This window comes from Stenella coeruleoalba (genome assembly GCF_951394435.1).
Source record: "Stenella coeruleoalba genome assembly, chromosome: 1".
Classification (NCBI taxonomy): domain Eukaryota; kingdom Metazoa; phylum Chordata; class Mammalia; order Artiodactyla; family Delphinidae; genus Stenella; species Stenella coeruleoalba.
In genome coordinates this window covers 16535846-16553254 of record NC_137169.1, presented here as the reverse complement: position 1 = coordinate 16553254, position 17409 = coordinate 16535846, and the positions used below count along the sequence as shown (strand labels likewise).

Below are 17409 nucleotides of genomic sequence, written 5' to 3'. Positions count from 1 at the left end.
TGACCAGGACTTGCCCATCACCCACAATGCCTTGCCCCATGCCCTCCTTGCTGGAGCTGCTGTCCTTGGTGCTAGCCCCTAGGCCCTCTCTTCCCTCATCCCCAAGCCAATTGCTTAGCCCCCAGCCTGTGCCTGGCATCTAGGTAGTGCCCTGTAAGTGGGTGGTCACTTTGACTATCAGTTATGAGCTTCTGGCATTCAAGGCCTGTCTCCACCTCACCTTCCAGGCTGGGACTCACTTCTCCCATGCCCTGCATTTCCGATCAATGGGAATATGGTCCCCATGAGCACCACCTCCAGGCTTTTGCTCGCCTTGTCCCCTCCCCTCGACCTGCCCTCCCCTCCCATTTCCACAAGCCCTCGCCACACCTGCAGCCCATCTTTATCACCATTTGTTGAGTGTTTGCTTTCCTGATCCCCACACCTCCTCTTTTTCTCCTTGAATGCCGTCTCTGCTGCTTACCATGCTTGTAGAGCACACAGTAGAGCTTACTCCTAGTGCAGTGGGAAGGCCATGGCCTTTGGAGTCTGACAGACATTGATTTGAATCTGCCTCTGTCACACACTAGTGGTGTGACCTTGGGCAGGTCACTTCCCCTCTCTGAGCCCCATTTGGTGCTCAATGGTATTTAATGAATTGGATCTTTCAGCGAGTTGACCTCAGTTGAGTTGAATGAATCCACACAAGAGTGTGGTGTGAGGCAGGGTCTGAGGTCCTTGAAAGCAGAGGTTGCTTGAGTTACTTTTGACTTAGGCCCACTTTCCAGCATGAGTCCCATAAGAGCTGGGTTGTACTCTTCTCATCTCTCCATCCTCCACACAGTCTTGCCCAGCTGCCCAAACCCGGTAAATGCTTAATGAATGTTTGTGGGATTGAATTGAATGTGTCCAGAGGGTGGAAGAGGTGAAACCTTGTCAGGTAGACTGAGAGGGGGTGTGGTTTTCACCACGTATTTTTTTTTTTTTTGCGGTACGCGGGCCTCTCACTGCTGTGGCCTCTCCCATTGCGGAGCACAGGCTCCGGACGCTCAGGCTCAGCGGCCATGGCTCACGGGCCCAGCCGCTCCGCGGCATGTGGGATCTTCCCGGACCGGGGCATGAACCCGTGTCCCCTGCATCGGCAGGCGGACTCTCAACCACTGCGCCACCTGGGAAGCCCTCACCGTGTATTTTTAAAAGGGATTAAGAGGTAGGGGCTTGGATCAAGGGAGCAGTGAGGCCTGGTAGAGGCCAGATGTGATCATGGCTGGATTCCCCTACCCCCTGCCTCTCATCAGCAGATTATCTACAGTGAAGGAACACAGAACAAGCGTGCAAATGCCAAGGAATGAGGCCCAGTGGGGGGATTAGGAGCCAGTGGGATAGTGGGTGACTCTGGTTCCGCAGCCCTAATGGACATTACGGTGGATTCAAATGGTGGGGGGAGGAGGGAGGTGGAACAGTGTCAGAGTGGGGGAATGGCTAGGTGGAGTTGTGCAGGGAAGGTGGGTTCTGGAAATACCCTGGGAAGAGGAGGTTCAGCTTTGACCTTAAAGCTGGGACCCTGGGAGGAGGAGCAGGACCTGGCAAGGACTCAGTGCCAGTGCCTGCTGGGCATTTTACTGTGGTGACCTCATTAAGTCATGATGACAGTCCTGAAAGTTGGCCTTAGTGTCCCCTTTATAGAGGCCAAAACCAAGACTGAGAACGTTGAAGACTCTGGCCCAAAGTTGCACAGCTGGCGAAGGCTGGATTTGAATCCAGCTTTTCCTCCTGCCAGGGAAGGGTCCTTGGCCAGAGACAAGGAAGCCACAGGAATGAGAAAAATCCTGGTTACGCGGTGAGAGAGGAGGACGAGGAGAGTGAGATAATCCTGGAACACCTCCAAAGCAGAGGGCACTGCCCAGCCCCCTGTGTCCCACCAGGAGGGCCTCTCTGAGATATTTCCCCGTGATAGTAATGGTACCAGTTGCTCCCATATATGAAACATTTCCCCGGTCTCAGGCCCTGGGCTGAGAACTTCATTTAAATTATTTCATTCCATCCTCATACCAGCTTTACAAAGTAGAGACTATTACTATCTGTCTCCCATTTTACAGATGAGGAAACTGAGGCTCAGAGAGGGGACCTGGCTGGCCCAGGGGAACACAGTCCGTGAGTGGTGAACAAGACTGGCAGCAGGGTCAGCCTGAGCCTGTACCTTTAGCTCCAGCTCTCCTGGAGGCTGCCTGTGCCGACTGGGGGTCTTGGGTGGGCAGCCCCTGTCAGGTGGTTCCTTTCTGTAATCACTGAGCCGGAGGCCCTGGGCGGCGGAGGGAGCCTGTGTGCTGCTGCAGGAAGCATGAGGCTGGCCTCATTAGTGGTTCTGAAATGCCAGGCGGGCACAGCCTGCTGGGCCTCCTTTTCTATTATGCATCTGGTGGGCAGGACCCCGGTGGGCAGCTGGCAGAGCACAGGACAGGGGAGCTAGCTACCACTTCTTGAGCCCACACCTGCCACCACACCTCTGAGCAGGGATACCCCAGGGCGAACGCCAGGGCAGCTCCTGCCTCATTCCCCCAGCCCAGCCTGGGTGAGGGGGTTCCACGGGGGACAGGAGCGTGGATGCTGGTGCCCAGCTCATTAGTCTGCCTGTCTCAGCAGCTACTTCTGAGAGAGGCGGGGACCTTGATTGAGCTGAGAGTCGTTTGGGACTAGGGTGGGCAGAGGCAGGCTGCTATAGAGTCTTAGGTGCACAGGCTCCTGGCTGCACAGCACCTCGGAGTGACGGTAGTCTTGGTCATTTATTCATCATTCATTCAGCTATAAGGAACTACCGAACACCTACTGTAAGCCAGACACAGTTCTAGGGACTGCAGATTCAGTGGAGAATGAGACAGGCACAGTCCCTATCTTCAGAGAGGTTGATTTGGTCAGTTCTTCACCTCTTTGAACCTCAGTTTCCTCATGTGTAAAACAGGGAGTAGGGGAGACAGTCTATAAATAGACGCCCCCCCCAAATAGCAAAAGACAAACTGATGGTTGTGCTGAATTTTAAAGCAAGAGTACATGCTAGCAAGAGCTGATCCTTACTTGGAGCTTAGCCAGCATGCCGTGTTCCAAAGCCCTTTCCATATATTGATGAATTTAATCCTCACAACCCCATGAGGCAGGTACTGTCATTACTCCTGGTTTAGGGCTGAGGAAACTGAGGCATAGAGAAGCCAAGTAACTTATTCAAGGTCTCTTGGCCAGGCTGAGATTTGCACACAAGCAGCTGGGCTCCAGCTTGTGCATCACCCTGTACTGTGAAGCTGTGGGGTGATGGGTGGAGTCATGGAAGGCTTTTCCGAGGAGGTGGCATTTGAACCAAAATCTGGAGAATGAGAAGAGCCACTTGAGAAAGCAGCAGATGCAAAGGCCCTGAGGCAGGAGTGAGTTTGGTGTGTCCTCAGAACAGGAAGGAGGCTGGTGTGGCTGAAGAGATGTGGGAGAGTGAAGCCAGGGGTGGATTTAGAAAGGGGGAGGGGCCAGACTGAGAGTCTCGCAGGCAGGGTAGGAGTCTGGCTACAACATCAGTGACTGACATGCAGAACCACTGAGTCTCAGACTCTTGGCTTTGTGAAATCTTAGAATCAGAAAATTTGGGCCTCCTAGAATCTTTGGAGATGGAAGAAATGTTTGAGGCACCCTCCTATGGCCTCCCACTAAACAAGGAACCCTCCCTTGGTTCACAACCCTTTGAATATTGGAAGAAGACTGGGGGGGGCCCCTGAGGAAATCGTACCTTTATTTTCAGTGGCTTTGTAGCCCTCCTGAAGCTCATCGTCCCTGGCTGAGACCATCATGACCTTGGCAGCTCCTTGACTAGCCTTTGTCGCTCACTCCTAGTGATGGGGGGCTCACTACCCTTGAAGTATCCCATTCCATTCCTGAGCAACTCAGATGGATTTCAAAATTCTTCCTTACTTCAAACCAGCTGCCTGAGCTAGATGCACCTTCTGGGTGTCCCATCCCTGACAGTGGCCCTTTAGTGAGACAAGGATGGGGATTTTGTACCCCCAGGTCCACTCTTTCTTGTCTAAACAGTCACTCATCCTAGCCCACCCTCCTTTACATCCTCTATTTAGCTCAGTTTGTGCAGGCCTCGAAGCCCCCTTAGTTATGCCTCTCTGCCTTCCTAGGGCCAGACAATGCCCACTCCTGGGGAAGCCCACTTGTTGGGCAGGGGGGACGCCTAGGAGAGACTCCAGACCAGAGAGGCCCCCTCTTCCAGGAAAGAGGCCTCCCTAACTTACGGAGATAAGAGAAAGTCTCCTTCAGATGGGTTTTGGTCCTGGGTCTGCCGCTATGTTTCTGTGTGACCTTGGGAAGTGAATCCCCGTCTTCGGGCAGTTTCCCCATGCCCACCTTCGGCACAATCAAGAGGCAGAGATGGGGGACTTCCTTGGCAGTCCAGTGGTTAAGACTCCGCGCTTCCACTTCAGGGAGCATGGGTTCGATCCCTAGTCAGGGAACTAAGATCCTGCTTGCTGCGAGGTGTGGTCAAGAAAAAGGGAGGCAGAGATGGTCCTGGAGGGCACTTGCAGCTCTAAGTTTCCCAGTCTGGTTGGCCCTGCTTGCCTCTACATCCCAGCAACGCTCAGGCTTAGGTCCCTTTGTTTGGGAGGTGCAAAGAAAGATGGGGGTTCTGTTTTCAGGCAGATCTGAGTCCAGATACCAACTTCAGCTTTTCTTACTTGCTGTGTGGCCTTGCCCAAGCTACTTTTGCCTCTCTGAACCTCAGATTGCTCATGACAATAAGAACCAGGCTCCGTACCCCACGGGGGGCTAAGAATGAAATAAGTTCATTGTGTGCACTCAGTGGATGTTTTCCCTCTCCCTGAGCATTTGCATTTTGAGAGAAAAGACACATTAAACCAAAGAGAGACTCATTAAAATTTTAGTGCTAGAATTTTAGGCCCTGTGGAGGTGGCTTATTTGAGAAGTGATTAAGGAGGGGACCTTTCTGATATCCCTAAATCCCATAAAGACTTTCCTCTGCTCAGGGTCTCTCCCAAGACAGTCATTCCTTCATTTAGCAAATTAATTCAACAAATATTTAATGTGGGAATGCCCTCCAAGGGCCAACCAAACCCCATGCTGGACACTGGGGACATGGCAATGGAGATGACAGACAAGGCCACTCCCCTCGTGGAGTTCAAGGGCAGGGGGGAGAATAAGGAAAGAGAGCGTTCTAAGGGGGGGGGTGATACGTGTTGATGGGGCAGATGTGGGGAGTTCTGAGAGCTCAGAGAAGGACTCCTCTCCCCTACCTGGGAATCAGGGGAGGCTTCCCAGAAGCCTCCCCTGGAGGTGAGGCTTGGAGGTGAGCCTCCCCTGGAGGTGAGCCCAGAAGCCTCCCCTGGAGGTGAGCCTGGAGGTGACCCAGAAGCTGAAACTCACAAAACAAGTTGAAATGGGCCAAGTGGCAGAGTGTCTGTGCGTGTGTGGTGTGGGAGAGAGGGCCAGTGCCAAGAGAGTGTTCCAAGAAGAGGAGGTGGCAGGTCAGCAACATGGAGGAGAAAAGCATTTGGTGGCACTTGCTGGGCACAGGACGGAACTGGACCTGGCAACAGACAGTGGGAGAGGCAGCCACCAGCTCATGTCCCTGTTAGCCCCACTGGGACTTCCTGTGGGTGCCCTAGAGGGTCTGAACCCCCAAGCCACGATGGGGCAGAGGCCTGCCGGGGCTGCCTGTCACCCACTGTAAGATGGGCACTCCCCACTGTAAGGGCTGCCCTGCTCTGTGCTGTCAGTCTGGGGCTGTGTACAATGGAGGATAACTTCTCTGGGTCTTATAAATTGAAGACCATAAAAGCACCTACCCTGAAGATTGTTGTGGGGATTAAGTGAGAAATGTATGCCAAGGTCCAAAACCAAAGTGATGCCAGCGATCGTGGTCCCTGCCGTGTCATCCTTACAAGCTGGTCCTTGCAGTGGGGGCAGAATCGCTCAGTGTGTGGACTCTGCCCTCTGGAAGTTCACTGCCTGCCGGGAGGCAAGACCTGCCCACACTTGAGCATGCTCCCAGCCATGGGCACTGACCTTGACACTGGCCCTGAGAATGCTGGCTTTGCAGCCAGCCAGGTCTGCACTGAGTCCTGGCTGGGTGACCTTGGGCAGTACCTCCCTGGCTGAGCCATGGTTTCTTCCTTTGTGCAGCGGGGTTATTAGTTGTCACCACCTCAGGGTGAGAGGAGTGAGGAGGTGCTTTTAAAGGGCCAGCGCAGCCTAACAGTGCAGCTCTTTCAGACCATGGGAAGCCCCGGTAACCTGCAGAAACAGCACTCTCACTCTCTGAGGCTCATTTTCCTATCTATAAAATGGGAAGGTTAGCTACAAAACACTGTCGTGCTGGGGTTCTAGTGGAGTCTGATAGTCCCTAATCTTGACCTGGTCTGACTGATTGCTGTGTGACCCTGGGCTAGAGACTTAACCTCTCTGAACCTCAGTTTCCACACCTATAAACAGGGACAATATTCACCTCACAGGATCCTTTCAAGGATTCGTTAGCCATTTGCTTGTTGTTTTTTTGCAAATAAATTTGTTTATTTTATTTATTTATTTTTGGCTACATTGGGTCTTTGTTGCTGCCCGCAGGCTTTCTCTAGTTGCGGTGAGCGGGGGCTACTCTTCGTTGTGGTGCGCAGGCTTCTCGTTGCGGTGGCTTCTCTTGTTGCGGAGCACGGGCTCTAGGCACGCAGGCTTCAGTAGTTGTGACATGCAGGCTCAGTAGTTGTGGCTCGCAGGCTCTAGAGCGCAGGCTCAGTAGTTGTGGCGCATGGGCCTAGTTGCTCCGCGGCATGTGGGATCTTCCCAGACCAGGGCTCGAACCCTTGTCCCCTGCCTTGGCAGGCAGATTCTTAACCACTGCGCCACCAGGGAAGTCCCTCGTTAGCCATTTGTTCATTCAACAAATACTTATCAAGTCCCTGCCACGTGTCGTCTAAGAATTGGGGATACAGCGGCGAACCTGAGGTGCCTGGCGTGTGGCCTCATACAGGTCACCTTCCAAGGCAGGAGACAGATGCAAAACGAGCTACTGGGCAAATAAGGCGAATTCACGTGGGTAGTGGGTAGTGCGTGACAGGGTGGCTGGGGAGGGGATACCTTTTGCTAAGGGTATCGGGGAGGGCCTCTCAAGGCCTGAATGGGAAGGAACTGACTGTGGGAAGTGTGATCCAAGCAGAGGGCGGAGTATGTGTAAAGGCCTTGGGGCGGGAACAAGATTCCTTCCCTTCCCCAAATCTGGAACATTCCAGATCATCTCCTGACAGCATGTGGAAGGTGGCTGAGTAGGCAGGGGTGTTGGAGGCCCATCCTCTCTCAGAAGAACTGCTGCTCACGAGGCAGGCCTGGGGGAGGGGGGTGGGCACTGTGGGCAGGCATGCAAGACCAGGCTTGGGTTGGGCCTCCCGTGAGATGGGGCGTGTGGCAGAAGGCGGAGCCTCTGAGCCCGCAGGGGTGGGGCCGACTGCAGGGGTGGGGCCGACTGCAGGGCACAGGCAGGAGGCCAGCCTGGCGACCACCTGGCTGATCCCCCTGCCCAGAAGTATTCTGGGGTCTGGTGCAGAGACCCGGGGCCTATTTCAGGAGGAGTTTGGGGGAGGGGAGCAAAGGAACCTTGGCTGGCTTTCTCTCTCTCTGCAGCCAACCTGGGCCTGAGTACCAGTCATAGCGTGCTCCGGCGTTTCCCAGATCTGGCCCACCCACGGGCCAGAGGTTCTTTGAGATGCCCCCTATACACACGCACATTTTCCCTGTGCACACTCCTAGACTTGACTCTTGTCCAGGCAGCTTCGTCACGAGCATACAGCTGTATACACATTCACTCGTGTAGCATATCATAATCGGGCAGCGACTGTGTGCCAGGCCCCCAAACAGGTCGGGTCCACACTGCAGAAGCCCCGTGATCTGATAATCACACTGTGACAAGTGCAAACCCGGGACAGGCTTCTGGGAAAGCTGGTCAGGGTAGGGGCAACCTGACCCAGTCTGAGGAGGGGGCTCCAGAAAGACTGTATAAGAGTGTAGCATGGGGCTTCCCTGGTGGCACAGTGGTTGAGAGTCTGCCTGCCGATGCAGGGTACACGGGTTTGAGCCCTGGTCTGGGAGGATCCCACATGCCGCGGAGCAACTAGGCCCGTGAGCCACAACTACTGAGCCTGCGCGTCTGGAGCCTGTGCTCCGCAGCCGCGATAGTGAGAGGCCCGCGCATCGCGATGAAGAGTGGCCCCCGCTTGCCGCAACTAGAGAAAGCCCTCGCACAGAAACGAGGACCCAACACAGCCAAAGATAAATAAATAAATAAAAATTAAAAATGAATATCTGCTTATAAAAAAAAAAGAGTGTAGCATGTAGGTGTGATGGGGGATGACGGGGGAGGGTGGAACAGGTGGAGGGTACGGTGTGTGCAAAGGCTGGGAGGTGGGACACGCTCAGGGCCTCGTGGGCCACGTGAGGCAGTCGAATCTCCATCCTGCACGTGGCGGGAAGCCACGGGGGGGCTTTTAGGCAGGTGGATGACGTGATAGACACAAACATGCTCGCCTACAAACCCACGCACGCCCCAGACACGAGCGTGTTTTCTCCCACCCACACTTCACGTTCCTGCCAGGCCTCCCACCTACATCCTCACCCACGGAGTTGCACACACCCTGTCGCACCAGCAGGCAGCACTGCAGAAAACCCCGTGCCGGCTCCCAGCAAAAGTGTCAGACACTCGCCCCAGCTGCTTGCTGATTTTGTGGAGCAGCGCCCTCTGATCCAGCCCTTTGCACACTCCACATTTGCACAGATGTGCACGTGCCCCCTCCCAACCACCCCCACAGCGTGCAGGATCATAACCCTCCCCTGCACATGGAAGGTGGCTCCTAGCTTGGGCAGTACTTTCATACGCGTTATCTCACTGAATTCTCCCAGCAGCCCTGCGTGGAGGAATTATCAACACCATTTTACAGCTGAGGAAACTGAGGCTCAGAGAGGTGAAGTGACTCTCCCCAGGCCACACAGCTAGAGCTTGGCCAAGTCAGGATTTGAACTCAAGTCCATCTGGCTTCTAGATCTGTCCATTGGTCCAGCCAGACTCAGGAGCACGCATCTGTGTTCCTCTCCTCTCCAGGCTTTCACTGAGAAGGCGGCAAGGAACTTAAAACGCCAGTTTCTTCCAGAAACACGTTGATCAACTTGGAAAGTTATTTAGAGCCCCAGTGCAAGCCCATCCGCCTGGCGACCTTGAGGCCTTGGGGGGGTGGTTCCAGGGGTGGGGCTGGGCACCTGCCAGCCTGCTAGCCTGGGGCAGCTCGGGGCTGGGACCTGACACCAGGAGCAGAGGCTTCATTTATTTGCATTTGCAAATGAGGCAGACAGCCTTGTCTCCGCACAGGCTGACCGTGGCTGGCCTGGCTCCCAGGACCTGACAGCTGAGGTCCCAGGGTATAGCCCCGAGCCCAGCAGCCTGGATTGCTTCTCTCCTGCCTTCTCTCCTCCCTGCCCCTCAGAGCAGAGTGCCTTGTGTAGGAGAAAGAGCGTGGGCTTCAGAGTCAGCCAGAACGAGGGTTACAGCCCAGCTCTCTCACTGCTGCTGGGGGACCCTTGGCCATGTTGTTTAACCTCCCTCTGTGTCAGCTTCTCCTTGGAATACAGAGTGAAGAGTATCTCTTTCTTAAGATGATTGAGGAAGGTAAAGGAGTCAGGTACTCAGCTGACTCAAAGGACTCAGTTGTTTTAATCTTTCTTTTTTTTTTTCCTAATGACAAAAATAATCAGTGCTCGTTGTAAAAATCCAAACAATACAGAGAAATATATCCTGTAGAAGGCAGAAGTTCCTAGTGGTCCTGTTGCCCAGAGATAACCCATGTGAACTTTTACATGTAACTTAAAATCTTTACAAGTGAGATTTTTTGGGGGGCAGCCTGTTTTTTTTCACTTAACAGTATACCTCAAATTCCCTTTTCCGTCAGGACTAGAAACCTCCTTTGTCACCACTGCATGGTCTTCCATGGTTGGCACATGCCTTGTGTATTTAACCAGCTTCCAGGTTTCAGCTATGGCAAACCCTGCTGCAGTGAATGTCCTCTGTTCATATATTTTTGTGCTTTTTTGTAAGTATTTCTGGGGGATAAATGCCTAGAAGTGGAGTTGCTGGGCCAAAGACTGTGCACATTTTCATCCTTAATGGGTGTGGCAAGCAAACCGGCAGAGAAGTAGCAGCAATCCATGTGTCACGGGAGACCCAGGAAAGTCCATCTCCTCGAAAGAATGGGAATTTATCCACTGCCTCTGCCTTTGACCACAGACCCTGGAGTCAAGAGGAATCGATTCCACATGTGGGAGGTGCCTGGCAGGTCATCTAGTGAACCCCCATGCTCCCATTATTCTCCCTGTTCCCATACTTTGGCATCTCCCCCTTCATCCCTTCTTGCCTTTGCTTGACGGGGAGCTCAGTACCTTACACGGCTCTATTCATCACATTATTTCTCATGTTGGACTCTGGTCTACCTTCTCACGACTTTCACCCAGGAGACCTGCCTCAGTCCTCAGCAGCCTACAGAGGAAGGAAAAAAGGAAGAGAGAAGGGAAGGCCAGGAAATGCTCATGGTTAATATTTACATACTTTACATATATGAACTCATTTAATCCTCACGACAACTCTTGGAGGCAGACACAGTTGTTACCCCCAAATTATAGATGAGGAAACTGAGGCTCAGAGAGGTTAAGTAACTTGCCCAAGTCCCACAGCTGTTAAGTGGCAGAGCTAGGATATAAACCCAGGCAGTCTGGCTCCAGGGCCCACACCTCTCCGGGCAGGAGCTTGTAATTTATTGAACAACACCTACGGTATTCTCAGCTTCTGCTCACCAGTGGCCTGGAACCCACGAGGGAGCAAACCCACTGGCTAGGAGGAAGACGGATAGATTTAACAAGGCCTCAGCGCTGCAGGGTTTAGCATCTGAGCAGTGAGGCCACAGAGCAGCAGGCACAGCTAGAGAACAGTCCGGGCAGTGTCACTGGGCTTTGCTTTGAGGTGGGTGAGGCCTGGCTCTGATGCCAACGCCCAGCACCATTGTCTGGCCCAGAGCGGGCGTCAGGACGTGTGTCCTGAATGAGTGACTAAGCACAGGAATGAAGGGCACATGGGGGAGTGGGTGGGTGATGGAGTGAGTGAGCGAAGGAATGCATGGAGTTCAGCAAGGGAGACCCCCTGGGCGACAGAGGCTGGGAAAGAACGGGAAGGTTAAGGAGGGAGGCGGGGCGTGGGTGGCGCTAAGACTGAGCAGCCGATGGGTGCTGGGAAGGCCCCTGCGCACGAGCTCCGGCCACCCTTTCCCTGGGTGCTAAGGGCGGTGGCCTGTGCCGGCCCACTGGTAAGTTGTCCTGTGCCCACGTGGGCAAGGGCTACAGCCGCTGGGTTTGGGCTTCGGGTGTGATACCATGGGCGAGTCATCAGCTCTGTCCCAGCTTCACTTTCCTTCTGTGTAGAATGGAGGTAACGAACGTTACCTGCCTTCGGTTCCTTGTGAGGCTGTAGGGAGGGTCTAGAGCAAAGGAAGTGTGTAAACTGTAAAGTGCCAGGCGGGATAAGCGGATGTTGTCATTAGGGAGCAGGAAGGCCCCGAGGCTCGGTCACCTCAGCGTCACTCCTCCCTCCTGCCCCCGGTGCAGGGAGGGGTCAGTCCCCGGGGAGGAGGAGGGTCAGGCTTAGGCTGCTGCAGGCCTTGGGCCACCTGGGCAGGGGAGGCACTGGCGGGCAGCTGGCAGATGGGAGGCCCGGCTCCCAGGTGCTGTGCCCCGGGTGGGGGCCAGTCCCATGACCTCCTCTCGGGGCTGCCAACCTGTTGTTTGCTCAGGAGGCCGCTGCCTGGCGCAGCTCTGGGATCCGGTTGTCTCGGCGCTCAGCCAGCTCAGGGTGAGGGTGCGGTGCCCCGAGCCCCCTTCCTGCTCCCCTCTGCCCTGCCTGGTGCCTGAGATCCTCTCCTCCCGCCCCCAGGGGGGCCCTGCCAGCTCTGCAGCTGGGCGGCTGCGAGACCCCGGCCCATCTTGCAACCTAGCTGAGCCTCTGCTTCCTTATCTCTGAAATGGTGTGAGGATGACAGCAGCCTCAGTCAGAGCTGTTGTGAGGATTACAGGACACCACAGCGCTTGGCTCGCCCCCCCCACCGCCCCCTTGTCTCCTGTGCCCTCAACACTCCCTCTTGAGTCCTGGCTGAGGTCAAAGGTGCCTGGGGAAAGGAGAGCCAGGAGCAGCCATGCCTGTGTCCCCGACGCCCCTACTCTCGCCGCCCCTCCCCATGGGCCCCCAGAGGGGGCCCAGGCCTAGCTTCAGAAACTTGCTCACTGGCTGCCCCTGGCCACCTTCCCTGGCACCTTGGCAAGGCCAGGGACAAGCGGTGCCGGATGGTTGAGCTCCGGAGACAATGGGCTTCTGTGGCCCCCGGGGGGAGGGGGCAGTTCCAGGGTGGCCTGTAGCCCTGGTTTCAGGAGATTAGAGTCCCCTCAGACCTGACCCCGCGGCTGGGGGGCACGGGCAGCCTCCCAAGCCCATCCAGAGGGCCCTCTCTCAGGGGACTGAAGGTTCACAGGAGTGACCCTCGGGGCGGGACCCCTTCTCACTTTGAGGTCTGTGCCCTTTCCCCATCCCCCGGCCCCAACGTGAATCACCAGTTTGGTAGAACCGGTTGATCTCATGAAGACCAGGGAGATTCAAGGGACCCTGAGCTCTGGTGACCAGTGCTGGGCTGGCCTGGACCCCTTAGGCCCCGGTCCTGGGCTAGCCCCCGACAAATCCTTCTCACCCTTATGTTCGTTGGTTGGCTGAGCCCCTCTTCTGCCCTCCCAACACCCCCCAGGACTGGATTCCCAACTTGTGTGTGTGCCATCCAGCACCTGCCCGGCTACCCTGCTCCCCGTCACAGGACTCCTGCCTTGGTGGTCATGTGTCACCTGCTCTGGCCACCAGAGTTTCACCTGTTTCAATTGCATTTTAAAGCATGAATGGTTTACACGGGAGAAAAGAAGGAAAAAGGAGCTCCCAGCAAAGGGCAAAGCCTGTGCAGAGGCTCAGCAGTGGGAAACAGCGCGTTTGGAAAGCTGCCTGCAGCCCAGCCAGGTTAGGGCAGGAAGCGGCGGGTGGGGGCGGGGGGATGAGGCTGGGAGACTCAGCAGGGGTCAGACCCACCTGGGGGCCTCCGTTCAGGGCAGCTCTCTCTGAATGGCCAAAGGGCCAAGTCCTACTCACAGGATAGCTCAGCCACCCCTCTGGTGCCCTGAAAGGGTGGGTTCTCTGGGAGAGCGGCTAATAATAATAATAATAATGGCAAACACTTCTACTGGGCTTACTTGCTTAGGAGGTGGGTACATTGTCTCTCATTTTGCAGATAAAAGACAGGACCCTCCTACCAACTCTCCAGCTGGTTAACAGGTGGGAAGCAACCCAGGGAGGCATCTGGTCACCTGTGCTCCGTCTTCCCTTTCTCCCCAATCACACCTGGGTCTGACCTGCAGTTTTGCAGAGAGTGGACATCCCCCTGAGAGGCCCCCCACCCCAGCGCAGCATCTGTGGCCCTGGACCGGTGGTGGCCTGGTTCTAGTTCCTAAGCTGCTCCCGCCTTGCTGGGTAACTTCAAGTTGGTTGTTTAACCTCTCTGAGCCTCAGTTTACCCTTCTGGGAATGGAGGATCCTAGCGACTGCCTTATCTCCCGCTCCAGTTCCGGTGAGACTTCCAGGAGTGAGCAGATAAAGAGGGCTTTTGAAAAGTAGAAAAAGCTGCACTCACGACTCTGCAATTATTACTGTTACCTCAACATGGAGATACGGGAGGGGGAGGAGGTGCAGTGACAGTTGCCAAGTTACCGGGAGCTGTCTGCAGCAGCTTCCGGCCTGGCCCATCCCACTCAGGAGCTGGGCCACTGGGTCCCTCCCCACACACCCCGCCGCACCCTTTCCCTGGAAGAGATGGGCACTCCGAGAGGGAGGGGAGCTAGGGCCAGATGGCTGGTGGCCACACACCTGCAGGGCTGGAAGGTGACCCTGGAATGTGGCTGGCCCAGACTCCAGGTGGGCTCTGGCTTTCTGTGTGACCTTGGGCAAGTCACCTCCTTTCTGGCTGCCGCCTATTCCTGTGTCCAGGTGTCCTGTACCTACAGGCAGGTGTCCAGGCCAGACAGGGCAGCATTGGAGCTGGACCTAGAGAAGATGCTTGGCGGTGGCGGCAGGAACCTGGGGCTGTGATGGGGAGGCCGCTGGGGGCTGGGTTGAGAGTGGCTGTGATGCATGTAGTAGAAGAACCCTGGGCTAGAGTGAAACCCTGGCACTGCCCTTTCCCTGGAGTGACCTTGGGCTTGTCACTTAACCCTTCTCAGCCTCAGTTTTCTTATCTGGAAAAAGGCTGATAATAATCCAAGCTCACAAAACTGCCATGGTGATTGAATGAGACAATGTCTATGTAAACTGTAGAGTGCCGTGCAGATATGACTACAGTCCTGGCCAGGGGAACGGAAAAGTGGGGAGAGTTCCCCATGTCCCAGCTGCTGCGTGTGCAGGAAGAAGGCAAAGCATTTTAAGCTGAGCCAGGCCCTAGGGTCAGGAAGGTTTCCAGAGAAATGGGGAGCGGGCAGAGACTTGGGAGGCCCCCGGGTGAACGGAATGATGGAGGTTGGGAGGAGACAAGGGTGGGATAGGAGAGAAAGAGAGATTCAAGTTCATGAGAGGGAGGAAAATAACCAAATAGGGGGAGGTCTGCGGAGACCAGAGGCAGAGGAGAGTGCATGGTGGGCTAGAAAGGTGGGGGAGAGGTGTGTGAGAGGTGAGGAAGGCTAAGACGAGGAAGAGGAGGCATCAGGAGGGGAGCGGGGAGGGAGGGAGGCAAGAACCTGAATTTATTCATTTCTTCAGAAGCCCTGATTGAGCAGCTACTATTTTATAAGAGATAATAGTGTAACATTAGGGCAGCGTCTAAATCCAACGGCTGGAGGTTCAAAGCCTCTGTATTTCACTATCAGCGTGACCTTGGACACGTTGCTTAACCTCTGTGTCTTAGTTCCCTCCTCTGAAACAGAATTAAATGAGGTAATACAAGTGAAGCCATTCGCTCAGGGTCTGCACGCGGTACGTCCTGCATCAGGGTTGGCTGCCCTTGCTGTTGTTACTGTTATTATTATTATTATTTTTTTTTGCGGTTCGCGGGCCTCTCACTGTTGTGGCCTCTCCCGTTGCGGAGCACAGGCTTCGGACGCGCAGGCTCAGCGGCCATGCTCACAGGCCCAGCCGCTTCGTGGCATGTGGGATCTTCCCGGACCGGGACACGAACCCGGTCTGCATCGGCAGGCGGACTCTCAACCACTGTGCCACCAGGGAAGCCCAGTTACTGTTATTATTACGTCCCTGATGTGACGTGCTGGGTCCACAGGGCTAGCTGCCCATGCTCTGAAGTTCAGATCTTTGGCTCTGGAGTGACAAACCTGGGTTCAAATGCCTGCTCTGCCTCGTTAACTGTGCGCCCTTGGGCAAGTTAACATACCTTTCTGAGCCTCAGTTTCCTCATGTGTAAAGCAGGTAGATTTTGAGCACCTGCCTCACTGGGGCGCTGTGAGGATTAAGAAAACTCATGGAAGGCACAGGGAGGCTGTGGCTTTTGTCATTATTGTCCTTCTATCCCTGCAGAGCTGGGATGGATTGGGGCAGGCAGGACCCAGGGCCTCCGATTTCTGCGCTATTCTCATCCTGGAGCCCCTCGCTTCCCCTGCCCCTTAGGGCCTCAGCAATGACCTTTGAGGTGGAGGGGTTGCCTGTGAGGGGCAGACTCTGGACAGCCAGGAACTGGAGAGCTGAGGGCCTTGGGCAGCACTCCAACAGAAGCAAGAGCCCCCTTGTCTTGAGCGACCTACCGAGTCCTGTGCCAACATGAGCAGTCCTGCATGAGGGGGCACCTGGACACAGGGAAACGGAGACGGGTTCTGGAAGGGGAGCGTGTTGGGGAGCTGCTGCCAGGTTGACCTGCAGTGGCCACAGCCTGAGCCTTGGGGTATGAGAAGGGACAGACAGAAGGACAGCACCCGAATAGCTCAATCATGGGCAAAAACCTCCACTCGGCAGCCAGGGCCACCGAGACAGTGATCGCTGCCATCAAGGGGACCCAGCTTCACCTGGGCTTCAACTCCAGGGCTTCCTGGCCTTTGGACAATCTCCGCTCTCCATGCTGACCTGGCTGTGTCAAGGGCTTGGCTTTAAATTCTGACTCTGTCACCCACTTGCTAGGGGAAGTGGCTTCATCTCTCTGAGCTTTAGTTTCTCCATCTGTGAAAAAGGGGATGAATAATGCCAGCCTCCCAGCACAGTAGTGAAGGTGTAATATGCCTGACACAGTGCCAGGCACATAGTCGGTCTCAAGGGTCCCCATGGCAGCCTCAGTGGAATTTGCCCGGACCATTTCTATGGGCCTCTCTCCACTCCCCCTTCCCCAGTCTCTCCCCGTGTCACTGTACCTTGTAATCTACAGAAACCTGTGTTTAGGCCATTGTTTTGCTCACAGACCTTTAATGCCTTCCCACTGCCAACATTCATTCATGCACTCACTCATCCATTTAACAAATACTTAATGAGACCCTACCATGGGGATTCAGAGTTTACCATGAATGCATGAATACCAGGGAATTCATTGAGTGAATAGCTTCTAGCTGCCCAGGCTCTATGATGAATTTTTTCTGGAAACTGAGGCTGAGAGGGGTGTGTCACTGATTTAAGGTCACACAACAGGTAAGTGCCTGGGAATATCTCCCCTACAACGATGCCACAGGCCTGAAATGTCACTGCCACCATGTCTATCCTCTGGGTCAAGCACTCCCCAGTTCAGGACCCCCTTTTAAGGTGCTGGCCCCCCTGGGAGGTGGAGAGGCAGCTGGTGCCTGCGGCAGGGCTATGGACAGTTCCTCTGAGCTGTTTCTCCCTGAGTAGCTGGGCCCAGGGGAGCCAGCAAGGGGGCTCAGAGCTTCCTCAGCGTCTCCTTCCTGGGCCAGGTTCCCACAGGCCCTTCCCCTCTTGGGGTGTGGCAGTCCCAGCTCCGCCTGACTCAAGCTGGCCGTGGCCTGAATGACTCACCCTCTCAGGACCAGCCTTCGAGGGACTGGGGCGGGGGTGCAGCCACGTCAGGGTGGCCCTAGGTGGTGGGTGGAAGCCAGGACTGCTTGCCCAGCCCTGGGCCACCTGGGTCCCAGGAACCACTGGGCACTTCCTCTCCCTGACCCCAGAATGAGCCTCCTCGGCAGACTTTCTAGGGTAATAGGAGCTGACTTCACCCTCACCAGACCTGCTTCCTTTCCTCAGGCAAGGCCGTGGGTGTGGGCAAAGAGTCTGGGCTTGGTGTCAGTCAAGCGCCGCTCAGATGCTGCTCTGCTGCTGACCCGCCGTGTGAC

At 55.3% G+C, this 17409-nt stretch overlaps 1 protein-coding gene across 4 annotated transcripts in view; it reads left to right on the top strand.

Moving 5' to 3' along the window:
• Positions 1 to 17409, top strand: part of RAP1GAP (RAP1 GTPase activating protein) — a 50577-nt gene that overhangs the window by 3825 nt on the left and 29343 nt on the right. The window lies entirely within an intron of this gene.